Genomic DNA, 16,135 nt, shown 5'->3' on the forward strand with positions numbered 1-16,135 from the left:
GTAGGGAAACTCATCATTGCTAAAAAACAGCTGTAAATGTTTCAATGAAAGGACTAATATTCTTAGTGAATGACCACCTAGAGCAGAAAGAACTGAATGCTTTCTGGCTTCTACCAGTACCCACGTAGAATCACTGGCTCTTACCACTTTCTTCCAGGAAGGGGTAAAGTAGAGGACCCCATGGTTGGAATGGAGGTGGCTCCACCTGGCTTCTCGTGTACCTTTAGTAGTGATTACACATGAGCCTCTAGCAGGTCAGGGGACTCAACTTTCTCTTTGCTCTTTATCTATTTGTTAGATTTCTCTGAGGAAGCTGGCAGTAAGTCTCTTGGAGAAATGCTTTTCTCTTGGTTTTCCTCCTACCTCACCACCCTCTCTTCCTTGGTCTTTTCCTGGCTCTTTCATAGCTCCCTCACCTCTAAATTTTGTAGTATCTCGGCTCTTGCATTACTTTTCTATTGGTGCATAACAAATTGCCTAAAACTCAGTGGTTTTAAACAACAGATATATATTATCTCACAGTTTCTTTGGGTCAGAAGTCTAGTGTAGCTTAACTAGGTCTTCTGTAAGACTGCAGTCAAGGTGTCAGTTGGCGTTGGGGTATCATCTGAATGCTTGACTAGAGAAGGATTTATTTCCAAGCTTAAACAGGTTGTTGGCAGAATTTATTTTCTTAAGGCTATAGGAGTGAAGGCTTAATTTCTTGTTGGCTGGAGGCTGGAGATGCCAGCTAGAGGCTGCCCTCAGTTTCAAGAGGCTACCCTCACTTCTTGGCCCAGCAAAGGTTGAGGTTCCCCAGTATGGCTGCTTGCTTCACAAAAGTCAGCTAGTGAGCGAAAAAGCTCCAGCACAATTGGCACTGTAATAATGTGACCACACAGTGTCAATCACCTGCATGCTGTCATATATTCTGTTGGTTAGAAGCAAGTTACAGGTCCTGCCCACACTCTAGGGAATGGGAATCATACAAGAGCATGATCACCAGGAGGCAGGGATGATTGAGGCACCTAAGAGTCTGCCCACCCCAGGGCTAGTCTCTGTCATCTGTCTTCTCTGTCTGTACTCACTTCCTCTTGTATCTCATGTCTTTAAATACTGTCAGTGAGTGGACAACGCTGTTTTATATTTAAAGCTTGATATCCTTCTCTAAACTCCATACTGATATAGCCACTGCTTTCTTTATATTGTTCCTCTTCTGATAGACATCTCAAAATTCATATATCCAAAGTCAAAATAATTATTTCCCCTAAAAGTAACCTGCTTTTCCCACGGTTTCCCAGTCCCACTAAATGGCAGCTCTGTTCTTTCAGTTGCTCAGATCAAAAACTTGTGTGCCACCCTGACTCTTCCTGTTCTCTCATATCCAACATCCAATTTATTAAATCTTTATTTTTAATTTGCCATTTCTTGGTTAGTGTACTTATCTTCAGGTAACACCAGGACTTGATCTAAAATATAGGGCACTTGGTGGCTCTCTGGCAACTGGAGTCCTAATGGGAAGAAGTAACCTCTATCTCCATTTTCTACCAGCTGGTTCTGGGCCTGCTTCTAACAGGATGGACCACATGAAACTCCAACACCACCGCTCTCTGACTTTGCTATTGATGGAAACTCTTGTGGCTTTGCAACATGCCAGATTGGTTCATGTCAGATGTTGCCTCTCACCAAACAAGGCTGCATTTGCCTTAATGAACCTCTCTGTACAAAGATTAAGGAGTAATGCCGATAATGGTAGTCACCTAACTCATCCTAACATACTCTCTCTGCAGGGTTTTCTCCTCTGGGGCCTGTCCTTTTTTCATCCAATGTTCTTTTTTTCTTTCCTTCTCGCCCACATTTTTTTGTTTGTTTTTAATTAATTAATTAATATTTTGGCTGTGTTGGGTCTTCATTGATGTGCGCAGGCTTTCTCTAGTTGTGGCGAGCCGGGGCTACTCTTTGTTGTGGTGTGCCAGCTTCTCATTGCAGTGGCTTCTCTTGTTGTGGAGCATGGGCTCTAGGCACGCAGGCTTCAGTAGTTGTGGCTTGCAGGCTCTAGAGTGCAGGCTCAGTAGTTGTGGTGCATGGACTTAGTTGCCCCGCTGCATGTGGGATCTTCCTGGACCAGGGCTTGAACCCGTGTCCCCTGCATTGGCAGCCGGGTTCTTAACCACTGCGCCACCAGGGAAGTCCCTCACCCACGTTTTGGAAAACTGTGTTAATGTCTGTTTCTGGGTAGGTAGGGCTTCCTATCATCCACATATACTTTGGTCTAAAGTAATAAATAAATGTATCATTTTCTCCAGGTGTTTTTTTACTTTATAGAATGAAAAAAATTGTTCCTATCACTAGAATTTGAGACATTAGTATGATGGTAAATTTGATTTATGGCACAAACAGTAGAGAGGTTCATGCTTGTTTCCCTGAACTCACATGGAAGAGGTAGCTCCCTGTTCTCCATACACATAAGGTGAACCTGATCAGAACTCTCCCTGTTTGAGCTTGGGCACAGGTAGATAGTAACTCATGGAGGCAGCTGACAGATGAAAGGGGGTGATCTCAACTACATGGGTCGAGAAAAATTTACAGACTCCTTCTGTATCACTGTAGGAAGACAGATAACTATGTCCTCTTCCTTTCAAATACTTTGCAATTCTTTCCTTTGTACTTTATTTCTTAAAGTTTATTTAATCAGGTGTCACTCGTATAAAAATATTTACTGTTGGTGGCATAGTCTATGGTGATTTTCTCTGGGTAATATAGCCCACCCTTACCTTTTGCCTTTTTCTGTTTCCTTGAAACCTCACACTAATTTTCTAATTATATTTTTAGGAATCTGAATCTTGAACTTTCTGAGGAGAGCATCTGAGCTTCAGAGTTCCTATCAGGTAATGACAAAATGTGGAAAAGGCCCATGGTGCTGAGATTAGAATTTCACTATGAGTGTCAATTTTAGATAATGTTGAGGATCCCTCCTTTTTTATGAAAGAAAGTAAGTTAAAGTTCTGGTAAGAAATTTTGTAAAAAATAAAATTGACAACAAAACCGTTTTAAAAAGTTTTAAGTACTCTTAAACACTCTATTTATTATTCAGAATTAGTCCAACCACAGAAAGTATAAGAGACATATGCCAGTCTAAATAAACAAATGTTTCCAAAATAAGATATTTCCTGTCGAAAAAGTTTTACTTGATTGACTAACTTGATAGTCTTAATGCAATCAGTTGGATGAAAAATAAAATATGTGTATTGCCAGCAAACATTTTGGAGAGATAAGAACTTGTTGCAGTACTTGTTGTATAAGTACTATACATGCTTAGAAAAATCTTTACTTTGGCCGGCTAAGACCACCACATGTTTTAAAATGTCATCCATCATTTCAGTGTTAAGAGCGCCCCCTGGTGTGATTGTGTAATTATGTTTATGAGAAATTTAGGCACTGTTTTTTTTAATTTTTAAAAATTTTTATTGAATTCTTTTTCTTTTTTTATTGAAGCATAATTGATTTACAATATTATATTAGTTTCAGGTATACAGTATAGTGATTCAATATCTTTGCAAATTATACTCCATTTTAAGTTATTACAAGATAATGGCTGTAATTCCCTGTGCTGTACAGTATATCCTTGTTGCTTATCTATATTAGATACTGTTTTTAAAACCTCATTTTGCTATTAGATGGTGATAGACCTTATTTTTATACTCTCCTGACCAGACCAGTATGGTATGTAACTATCTAGAAATATTAATTTTATTTTTTCCTTGCTGTTATCCATGTTTATATCTGGAATCAGTGGTTAGCTTGAAAGTAGAATTTGGTAATAGTAATCCCTAAACTTCTTCAGTTAAAGTTAATGACCAATACTATATCCTTTGGTAAATGTGAAATTATATACTGAGATAAAATTTTATAGGATAATCAAATTCTTTGGTGGTAATAACCTTGTTAAATGGCAAATTTCTCTTAACAGTTTCTTTTTGGTAAACTCAATGGGCATGTTAATAATTAAACATGAGAATTCAGACATTGCATTTTAATTTTGAAATATTCATTGTGTGAAAAAATTAATCCAAGTTTTAAGATTTTTTTACAACCCAGCAGCCCCCCTTTAACCACGGAACTTGCAAATGTAAACATAATAATTCATCCCTGAATCACAATAGACCTCTCATCCATCCCCTAAAATCACCCCCACTCCTGTAAATTCTCATTCGAACTTGGCAGCAGGGTGTCTATTTTATAACTGTCATTTTTCCTTGCATTTAATATTTAGTCCTTTGGGAATAATTAAACCATCCTTGCAAAGTGAAAGTGTGCATAATATTCTAAACTACATTTCTGTAAAACTGCAATTATATTTCCCCCTACTGTGTCTTCTCCAAACTTAGATTGTCGTGATCATTTTAACCATTTCTCATAGGTCTGTGTTCTAAACTTGATCATTTACAGGGCTGTCACACTGAGCTGTTTGGAATAGACTGCTTTTACTTTCATTTTCTTCTGTATGGTCCCTCTTTCAATTGAATTCTGAAGCCATAAGCTTAGCACAGTATTTATATTATGTCCTGGCCTGTTAAAAGGAAATTTTCTAAAATATAGAATAAAAAAAAAGCAGAACAGCGAACCTACCATAGTAGACCTGTGTTTGAATCTGGTTTGCAAATTTATTAGCATCGTGACCTTGGATAAGTCAGTGAGCCTCTGAGAGCCTTAATCTCTTCTCCTGTAAAAGGGAAATGCAAATCAGTACTTCGCAGAATGTTGTTAATTCATCCTTTATGTTAATATGTATTTGAGATTTATTATCTGCCAGATTTAAGGCTGGATGCCTCATGAGCATTTAGTTCTCACAACAATTCTGTGAACTAGGTGCTTTTATTTCTATATTATTGATGAGGCTTAGAGAAGCTAAGAAGCCTGTTAAGTGCAAAGGCCAAGATTCCAATCGAGGTCTTTTTGACTTAAAATGAGCTTATAAACACTATGCTTTGTATATGTTTTAATCCTACTTACTCATTTCTGCTAATTTATTGATTTTGTTGTCCTTAAGGTCAGATTATCTCCCAATGCACAAACATACAGGAAACCAATCTTTTGAAAAGGAAGAGCTGGATCTTTTAACATGGATGCTCTTGTCCGAAAACCAGAATTATTTTGAGAATTTTTTCTTCTATACAATTTTTTTCAAACCAGGCAGTGCACTAAGAGATCCTTTGTTATTATTTTCGTTGAGCTAATAGCAGTGACAAGGACTATTGGGTTGGTGAACCTTAAGGCACCTTCATGCAGAATATAAAGGCAGGATAATAGAATGCTAATTTTGGGAACTGTTTGCATGCTTCCACCTCACCATTTCTGCTGGTTTTCTCTGGAGCTGGGACCACAATCTATTCCTTTTTGCCTTGCTGTTCTTATTTAAGTATCTAATTACTTGGATTGGCTTTGTGAAGACTGCATCATTTTCCTTATGGTTTAAGAATTTTTCCTCATATTTTAGATACCAGATTTTATTCATTATTTGCTACAGAGGCTAATATAATAAGTTTCTGGTTTCGCTAATAAGTTGTTTTGAAGGCTACTAAGGAACTCACCATGGAAACATGGTGTGAACAGGCTTGTCCTTTGCTTAATAAAATCTAGTGTTTCATAATATTCCTTTGGTCCTTGAGATTTGCTCTAGGAAGTAGGCTGTTCAACCATGATTCAAGAGTACATTGTTGGGTTTCTCAATGGCTGAGTGACTGTTTTCTTCTTGAAGTTGCCTCATGTTGTGCTTGGGTCAGATGTATAGGCATTAATATGAGCGGCTGTGTATATTATTATGTCTTACTGAGGTTGCACATTACGCCAAACACCACTGCCACTAGGAAAATCAACTCAATCATCATTATTGAATCCATGAATGAGTGAAGAAATGGGAGTTGTTTTAGTTTTCTACCCTCATTTCTGCCCCACCTCTACACTTATTCCCCTGACTGCCTACCACACACATGCGCACACTCAGCATTTGGTGAGTTTGTTCTTGGACTTGTTTAATGTTTGTGGAATCTGGTCTTTTATTCCAAATCCTCTGGTATTGTTTTGGGTTAAGCCCTCATATTTTTCATTTGAACAATTGGAATACTCCTTTAACTGAATTCTCTCTCTCCGGTGTTACATGTCTCTAGTAAACTGTCCCTAGTAACACCAGAATAATTTTCCTAAAACATAGAACTCATAACAGCTTAAAATTATTCATTGTCTCATTGTTCAGAAAGAGCCTTTGGTTCTTGCTTACTCTCTTCTAATTTGTCTCCCTACCATTGTCTTTACCCTTTGAATTCTGTGCTTTGCACCACTGAAAAATTACAAATCCCAGAATGCTTTTCACTTCCTTTGCCTTCCTGTGCCTTTATGCACTAATGCATATGCCTTTATGCCAGTAACACCCTTCTGCACTTCATTTGGCGGGCTCCACTTTCTCCTTCTAAGACAATCCTTCCCTGACAAAATTCTCACCCCGCAAGCACATACTCAGTCTAAGTGCTTCTTCAGGGGAATTGCAAGATCCTATGCTCACTTCTGTTGTTACGAAGTTTAGATTAAGGTGGGCAGCTTGAAGGCAAGTATTATGGTATATTATTCAATGTACCACAGAGCCAGATATTTAGGAAATGCTCAGGACAACTTTATTTATGAAGCCCATGAAGAGGCTTAATGAAGAATAGAAAGATACTGTGTTAGAATTCCCATGAAGATCCCATGCCTCAGTCAGGCTTTCAAGCTTATAGATCAAAATGTCTGACTTCTGTCAGCCATTACTGGGCAAGATGGTGAAGCAGCCATCAGTTGACGTTATATGCTCTCCTTCATTTACATCTTTTACATTTTCACTTAAATTGACTTTTTCCCAGCACTCATATATGCCTCAGTACCCCTCTGTGACAGTGATTTTTTGTGGCTTAATATTCATTCTCTTCTTTTTATTTGTGGTGTCAAGAGAGAAAAAAACCCCACAAGCCCCCCATTATCTCTTTCTCCTTTTTGCTGTGGGAGACAATGTGCCATAATTCTGTCCAATGAAATATAAACAGAAATCTGATGGAATTTCTGGGAAATATCTGTGTTCTTGCTGTTGATGGTATCTTGTCTTCCTTCTGGCCCTTTCTTTCTTCCTTGTTCCTGGAAGGTACACATGATGACTGGAACTGGAGCAGCCACCTTGCTACCGTGAAAGGTTAGGAATATTACTGAGATTTTAGCCATGACATACTTGAACTTTCAAATCAATAACAGTAATTTCCTTCCCTTGGAATTCTCATTATATGAGAAAAATTTACCATTTTGTGTTTAAGCCATTGTTATTTGAGTTTTCTGTTGCATCAACTGACTCATTTCCCAAACTGATGCTTCTTATATTTAAAATGAATGCATTAGAAGTTAGTGGTATAAGTTTTCCACCTCTCCACCTATGTTTTATATCTGTTAACTCAACAACCATGTATTTAGACCTATTGTCACCATGTATGTACTACCCTAGACACTAAGATATAATGACTGGAACACCATGCCTATGCAAATGGCTTACAGTCTCATGGGTGCATAGAAACAAAATTAATTATGATATTGTATATTAACAATGATTAATTATGACAATATGAGATAGAATATATAATATGGCAAATGCCACAGCAGTATATGTAGAAAAGCCTGAAGGTAAACAGAAGAGAGTATTTACAATTTGATCAAGCTCTCCTAAAAATAAAATCAAAATTTTTAAAATCAGAGAAATGAATCTCTCATCTGGGATTTCAGGCATCCTGAACAGGACTTAATCCTTGTGCCTTTTTAGTGACAGCGTAGGTGGTTACTTACCTTTATGTGTCAGCCTTCTGCCTCTTACTAATAATTAAAATGAGCACAGTCTAGGAGACCAGAGATAAAATCCACACTTTGAATTGCTGACAGGCTGTCTTTGGAAAGCCAAACTGGTGAAAAGCAATTTGTGGAGAAGGAGGGGCAAGAAATGACACAGGAAGTTGCCAAGGATTCTACTGACACACAGAGTAGTAAGCCAAGAGCTGTGACAAGGATGGCAGTAAGCAAGAAACCGGAGTTCAGTTGTTGAAAGGCAAGAGTTAGTTAATGGAGAGAGACATCAAAGCATCAGGCAGCCAACAGCCCGGAACAAACTCACAATGAGGGAGAGCTAGGGAACAAGCCTCCTCAGGAGAGCACAAAAATAGGCTCCAGGACTCCAGGACTCTCGCTGAAGTCTGTGAGGAAGGCCAGAAGCAGATCATAATAAGGACGCTATTTATAAAATCACAGCAACTCAAAGGAGTTAAAATGAGAAAATGGTCTCAAAATAAAGCATAAAAATTTTAATCAGTCAGTGTTTTGAAAAGACACTAAACACTCAAAGAACCTGATTCAAAAAGAGAGTCCAGGGACATTGGCATTGATTTCAGTGCTTGATCTTAAGGTGATTATTTTTGGTACAGATTTTGAAATGAAAAAAAGCTCAGGAAAGGCAAAATCAATGTGGAATAAAATTTCTGGGATTGGGCCAAATGCCATTCAGAATTCTCAGGTCTTGGGATAAGCTACAGAACTGAGCACATTACCATTTATTCTAACTGTGACACAGGGTTTTCCCAGAAGATGAATGTGAGGAAAGCTGCCAGTGATCCAGGTTTGAATAATAAGGACTGACCATCTCCAGTCTACCACACACTTGAGAGAAGCTATGAATACCAATAAGGCATCAAGACATGTTGTGTGATCACAGAATACTCCATACTTTTACTCAGGATTAATGGACCAAATTATGCTTGGTCCATTAAATGCATGACCACCAGGGTCTGATAGAAAATTATAGATACTCTTCTAGGGCATAAGTCCAATCTTCCTGAAGAAAACAGGGAACAACTAACATAGGTAACAGGTATTTTGGCTTCTGAGACCATATTCCATCTGCACTTTTCATCTAATGAGGGATGCTAATTACCTGTTCTAATGAAATTTGATCAGGAGTGGTTTTCTGAGATATATATATGGCATATATATGAGATGTGTTTGCATTTTATGTATTTTTATATCTGAACTATATTAAATCACTTATAATATTACAAATTAAATTATTTCTAATGTAAGACATATAGGTAGTTCATTCATGATGATTTTTTTTTTTTACTTTTAAAGTGCTGCCTCTGAGGAAGCATGATTATTTTGCATGATGTCAAATGTCATAGAATAGGGATTTGACCTAAATAACTTTTAACTTTCCTTCATAATTTGATGCTGATCTAGAGTATGCAAATTCACCTAAATTTTCCTAGAAGCTATTTTGCTTGCTTTGCCTCATCTGTGAAGCAGTAATGTGCTTTCAAAGAGTATACTGTTTTCTAGATTTATTTTCTATGCATCCAGAATTCAGTAAATACCCATGTTCACTTTATCCATGTCTTCTTTGTTACAGTAATTTCAGTTATTTCAACCTCAGTCTTTTTGAATGAGGAGTTCTGACCTTTGGTATATTTTTCACTTATAAATCTGTTCTGTGGTTTATTATTATTATTGTCCTTCTCCAAACCTTACCTTGCTCTTTGGTATTTCTGAAATGTGGCAGCAAACAGCATGAGGCTGCATAGGAACACATAAAACAGAATGTTATAAAAAATGCTTTGTGGATATTTAATCATCATTACTTTTCTGAGAGCACTGTCTCATCCTGTTGATGAAACCTATTCCCAAAATTATATATTCCTGATTTTTATAAACAAGTGTGTGATTATAGTGAGCCATTAATATTTGATGAATATGACTTGAAGATTGCATTAGATTTCCAAAAGGGATCAAGGACATATAATAATCAGGAATTACTTATGAATTTGCAAAGGAGTTTGATTTAAAGAGGTGTTTTTTTAGCTTCCCAATATCCTCTTTAGATTATTTATATAGGAAGAGATTTTTTTATGCCATGAGTTTTCATCTATAGAAAACCCAAGTTAATGTTTTCATTATTTGTGCCTATATTTGTATGTTTGGGTTGGATCTCATTTTTATGTTGTGCAGGTTCCCACAGGTGAGTCTGATGCACACCAATATATGAGAACATTCTAAAATATTCAATAAAATTATGAAGAGAGACAGTTACTATAATGAGAAGATACTTAGAAATATGTTTAAGGTTCTGTGTTGACTTCAAATTAAATATAATTGCAAAGTATATGTTGCGGACTGAATATTTGTGTTCCCCCAAAATTCATTTGTTGAAACCTTAACTTCTAGTGTGATAGTGTTAAAGGTGGGGCCTTTGGGAGCTTATTAAGTTTAGATGAAGTCATGAGAGTGGAGCCCCCATAGTGGGATTAGTATTAGAGGTATAAGGATTATCGGTATAATTATTATAAGAAGAGGAAGAGACTAGAGCTCTATGTGAGGACACAGCGAGCTAGGACACACTGCAAGCCAGGAAGAAAGCTCTCACCAGGAACCAAATTTGCCAGCACTTTGATCTTGGACTTTACAGCCTCCAGAACTGTGAGAAATTCTGTTGTTTAAGCAACTAAGTCTATGGTTTTTTGTTACAGTGGCCTGAACAGATTAATACAGTATGCATTGGAAGCCAGGAACAGCTTGAAAATTTTCAAATCTTTTTCTTTCTTTTTTTTTAAAAAAAAAAATATATTTATTTATATATTTGGTTGCACTGGGTCTTAGTTGTGGCCGGTGGGCTCCTTAGTTGTGGCTCACCAGCTCCTTAGTTGCAGCACGTGGGCTCTTTAGTTGCGGCTGGTGGGCTCCTTATTTGTGGCATGTGAAGTCTTAGTTGCGGCATGCATGTGGGATCTAGTTCCCTGATCAGGGATCGAACCTGGGTCCCCTGCATTGGGAGTGCGGAGTCTTACCCACTGCGCCACTAGGGAAGTCCCTCAAATCTTTTTCTAATTAACTAAAGTTGGCTACTAAACTCACAGCTGCCTTCAAGTGTCAATAAAGAATGGCAGCCAAATGACCAATAGTGGGCATTACTGAAAAGATGATCTGTCAGGAAATAGAATGTTCGGAAAATGTAGTGCAGATATTTTCTATAACTAAATTGAAATATGGAAAAACTTGGTTAAACAGAATGAATGCCTAGAGAACAGTGTTCTAATTTCATTGGATCTTTGATAAAATTTGAGCTGAATGTCCTTTGTGACTCAGTTGTTATTGACAACTTTCTTTATCATCAGTAAAATGCTATCCTGTCTTCTCTCCCTTAATGTAATCAGAACTGAATCTTTTTTTTTGCATTTGGAAACTTTACCCTGAAGCATATTTCTCATTCTATAGTACGATGGAGGGATAAAGATGAAGAATGCATAGGCTTCGTTTGTAATGGGACTCTCTAATATTAGTTTTGTGTGATTTGCCACCTTATGTTACTAATGGAATATAGAGAATTCTAGATAAAGTTTCAAGTTAATGGTTTTATTGAAAAAAAAAACTTTCAAATCTTAACTATTAAAAGTATTTTTCAGTAGTTGAATTTGTAATGAAGAGATTGACACTTTCATCATAATAGTCATTAATCTAAAGAATTTTGTAAGAGAGGACTTAGGAGATTAATATAATCTAAAATAAACTATTTAAAGCACAACTGATTCTGCACTCTACTTTTTGAAATTAATGTAGGTCTAAACAGAGCTCTATCTATAGTTTATGTCATACCACTGCGCAGTACGAAGTACTTACTCTGTGCTGGGCATTGAGTTAAATGTGTACATACACATGCATACACATATAAAATCTCATTGCTATATAATATATATAGTCTAATTTCTGTAACAACCTAGTAAAATTAAGTGAAATTAACATGAGTTTGTGTGTTTGTGGGTATGTGGGTGTGAGTGTTGAGAGCAATAGCAAACAAAATTGTTCTATTTTATTATCAAGTAGAACATATTTATTATTGTTGTTAAGCTTGTTCTAAAACTTGAGGAAATAAAATTAAAACTTAATTGAACTCTCAGAAATAAGGGCTAAAATAAAAATATGGAAGATATAAAAGAAGCAGCACTAAAATTATTAAAATAGTGTCCTCATGGGAGTAAGAATCAGGAACAGAGCAGGAACAGCAGGAGGCTTGTGTTTTATCTCATAAACCTGTTAAAAACCACTTGATTTTTCAAAGAATATGCTGTTATAAATATGAGGTTTAAAATGTACAAAAACAATAAAATCATTTTATGAGTTAAAAAAAAGAAATGAAGTACTTAAAATACAAACTGTCAGAACCATTCTAGGATGCTTTAGAATCAGGTAGAAAAGAAGCGAGTTCATCAATTAGGTAAGTATAAATTAATTAACTTTAAAATAGCAGTCAGTAGTTATAAGCCAACTTCTATACACTCATTTTAAAACATTTTTTAAAATTGTGGTGACATATATATATATAACATAAAATTTTCCTTTTTTTTTTTTTTTTTTTTTTTTTTTTTTTTTTTGCTCTACGCGGGCCTCTCACTGTTGTGGCCTCTCCCGTTGCGGAGCACAGGCTCCGGACGCGCAGGCTCAGTGGCCATGGCTCACGGGCCCAGCCGCTCCGCAGCATGTGGGATCCTCCCGGACTGGGGCACGAACACGTGTCCCCTGCATCGGCAGGCGGACTCTCAACCACTGCGCCACCAGGGAAGCCCAAAATTTTCCATTTTTAAGTGTACAATTTTGTGGCTTTAATTACATTCACAGTATTGTACAACCACCACCACTGTCTATTTCCAAACTTTTTTCGTTGCTCCAAAGAGAAACTCAGTACCCATTAAGCAATAACTCCTCATTCTGCCCAGACCCTGGTAATCTCTAATCTACTTTGCATTGTTACGAATTTACCTATTCTAGGTATTTCATGTATATGTCTTATGGCCTAAGACATAAACGGACTTACACTACCTAATGCACTTAAAGGCTGGGTTAGTAGTTGAGTTTTCTTTAAGAAGCTATATCCTATTCAGTGAGTTTTTTTTTTTTTTTTCCTAGTAAAAGCCATTTCTTTCATTTCTTCCAAATCAATAAGAGGACTAGGCATGCTTACTGTCTCAAATGCAGCTAACGGACCATACTTCATTGCCTTTCTCCAGTGGTCTGCCCTCTGAGTGTGAGAATTGACGTGTGTGTGTGTATGTATGAGTGTGTGTGTGTTTGTGTGTGTGTGTGTGTGTGTGTGAGAGAGAGAGAGAGAGAGATGTATTGGTGTATCTCAAAACAGTTATTTCATTTGTTCTGATTCTGAAAACAATCCATTTTCATTACAGTAAACTAGAACATTTGGTTGCTAACTTTGATATTATAAACAATGTAGCAATAAACAGCATGGTGCATCATTTCTGATGAATTCTACTTTAACAATATGCCTTCCATCACCCAGAGAAACAGTGGAAGCCCTTTGTTAAAGAAGTAGAAACTGTTAAGCCAAAGTTGCTGAATATCTGTGAAACAGACTCCCTACCCTCTTCTACACCCTTACTAGACTAGGCGAACAAGAAATAAATATTTATTGTGTTAAGCCATTAAATGTCAAGGTTTTTCTGTTATAGCAGCTTCCATTACCTTAACTAATATAATCACCCTTTGAACTTTTCCTGTTAAAGTTGCCTTAGGCACTTAAAACTCATTTAGTCCAGAGTACATTTTCTTATCTTCTGCTAAACCCAATGCCCAGAAAGGAAAGTCCCGTATTTCCTCACAACTCTACTACTGCTCTGGCCATTAAATGTGTGTGTGTGTTTTTTTCCCCACAGTAACCAGTTCTCCAACATGTCAGCTGTTGATGCAATTCAATTAAATTCTGACACTAACCAAAGTTAGTAAAAATTCCACAGATTAAGGGCTCAGTTCCACAAGACTTCCCCTCACTTCAGAAGTCAAGTGCAAGTCGTAGGTCCCCAGGCTACCTGCAACTTGACTACAAGTTAGAGGTTCCCATAATACCCTCCTCATGTTCGATAATTTACTGGAGTGGCTGATAGAACCCAAGAAAACAGTTTAGTTACTCTTCCCAATTTATTATAAAGGATATTTTAAAGAATACAAATGAACAGCCAGATGAAGAGATACATTAAGTTGAGCCTAGAAGAGTCCCATGTGCAAGAGCTTCTGTCTCTGTGGAGTTGGGTGTGTCATCCTCCTGGCATGTTTATGTATTCACCAGCCTAGAAGCTCTCTGAACCCTGTACTTTTGGGATTTATATGGAGGCTTTATCACGTGGGCATGATCAATTATTAACTCATTTTCCAACCCCTCTGCCTTCTCTAGCGAATGGGGGTGGGGTGGGGTTGAAAGTTCCTAGCCTCTAATCATGACTTGCTTTCTCATGACCAGCCCCCATCCAGGTGCCCATCAGGAGTCACCTCATTAGAACAAAAGGTGTTTCCATCACTCAGGAAATTATAAGTGTTTTGGGAGCTCTGTGTTAGAAACTGGGGTAAAAGACTAAATAGTAGCAGGAACCAGGGGCAAATATATATATATGTATATATATATATACAAATATTTATATTTACTATTATTTCACACCTGGTCTTCCACGTTTTTTTCTTCCTAGTAATGAACTAAGTGTACTACCAGTCACTTAGACTAGGAAAAAAAGTCATTTTAACTTATTTCTTATCTCCCTTACCCAATGGCTTTCCATTTCCTAGAAAAAAATTTCTATGTACATTGTTCCTCTTGTCTCTATTTGCATAGCATCCTCCCTAATTCAAGCTCTCTTTATCTCTTGGTAGGACAATTGTCATAACTTTCTAACCAATATTTCATTTCTTCTACAAGCTCTTCCCATGGAACTGATTAATATCCCTAACTTGTTTCTGATATACCAGGACCTTTTACCCAAATTGTATGTAATAAAGTTCAAATTCTTTATCTGTGATCTGCCTTTTGACTTAATTTTGCTCTCTTATTTCATATGGCTCCCCATATGGTACGGTATATTGTGTGAACTGAAATACTTGGAGTTCCTTTACATACTCTTTATTTTCTTACCTCCCTTTGTTCTCTTTACTTGGAATATCTTGCTCCTCCATCTCAGAATATGTGAATTCTCCATTACATCAAGGTCCAACTTAAATGGTATTTCTTCCACAAACTTCTCTGATCCTCTTCTTTAATAATTTCTTCATTCCTTAAAGGAAGGGGTATCATTTATGATACATTGCTTTTCTTATAGTTATTCTTGTATGTCTTATCTCTTCCACTAGAGAAAGAACTTCATGATGACATACTTTAATAAAACTATTATTAATAGAATTTTACCTGAAAAAAATTGCACATGGAAATAAAGATATCAAATATTTTTGTAATAAGGTAAAAGTGGGTACAAGCTGAGGTAGAAAATAGGTCTCCAGTGGACTTGTAGATTATTCTTAGACAACATAAGATACACTTACTCCCAGTCACCAAATAATTGTTGTGAAATGAGGGATACTGTTACTTCATAACGTTCATTTAAACTAAATCATGATTCTTGGCATATTTTTCAATGTAAAATGAGATGAGTCTTGGCAGTATGTCACATACCATGATAAATAAATATATTCTCTTTAGAGAGGAATAAATGATGAAATGATCCTTTGATGTTCCCCAAAGAATGCTGTATCCATTTTGATATGTAGAAAGACAGTAATCCAAAGCACATGCTTAGAATACTACTGTTGTCTTCATAGTTTAGGCTATCACTTGAGAAAGGAGTAATAGCTCAGATATAAGGATATGGACACAACATTACATAAGTGTTGAGAAGCATCAATGTAACAAATACATTTTTTCCTTTATTCAGAAAATTAATTTTACTTCTCTGATATCAATCTGTGCAAGGCCTCTCTCCTTTTATTTTTTCATAATCACTGCCTTTACTTGATTCCTCATCTCCACTGGCATTCCTCTCCACTCATACACATACTAGTCTTTGAGTTGAATGTAACCTTTAAAATTATATAGGCTTATTCTATATGTATGTGTTCGTGTGTTTTTAGTTTACATAAATTATTATTCATCATCTTATTCTGTTTAATAGGTTTTCTACTCAACACTGTTTTTTCTTGTGATTTATTAATTCTACTGTGCATCTAAATTTATTCTTTTGATTGTTACCTTGACTTTCATCTCATGCATATACCACATTTTATTCAT

General features: G+C 36.6%; 1 protein-coding gene across 1 annotated transcript in view; it reads left to right on the top strand.

Moving 5' to 3' along the window:
- Positions 1–2,807: 2,807 nt before the first annotated feature.
- The window catches only part of LOC103079623 (cytochrome c oxidase subunit 7B2, mitochondrial-like), an 80,232-nt gene continuing 66,904 nt past the window's right edge, over positions 2,808–16,135 (top strand). The window contains exon 1 of the mRNA XM_007445557.1: positions 2,808–2,867. The gene's annotated coding sequence lies outside the window, so the exon portion shown is untranslated. The remainder of the gene's footprint in view (positions 2,868–16,135) is intronic.

The sequence above is a fragment of the Lipotes vexillifer genome, unplaced genomic scaffold (genome assembly GCF_000442215.2).
Source record: "Lipotes vexillifer unplaced genomic scaffold, Lipotes_vexillifer_v1.1 scaffold1043, whole genome shotgun sequence".
NCBI lineage: Eukaryota > Metazoa > Chordata > Mammalia > Artiodactyla > Lipotidae > Lipotes > Lipotes vexillifer.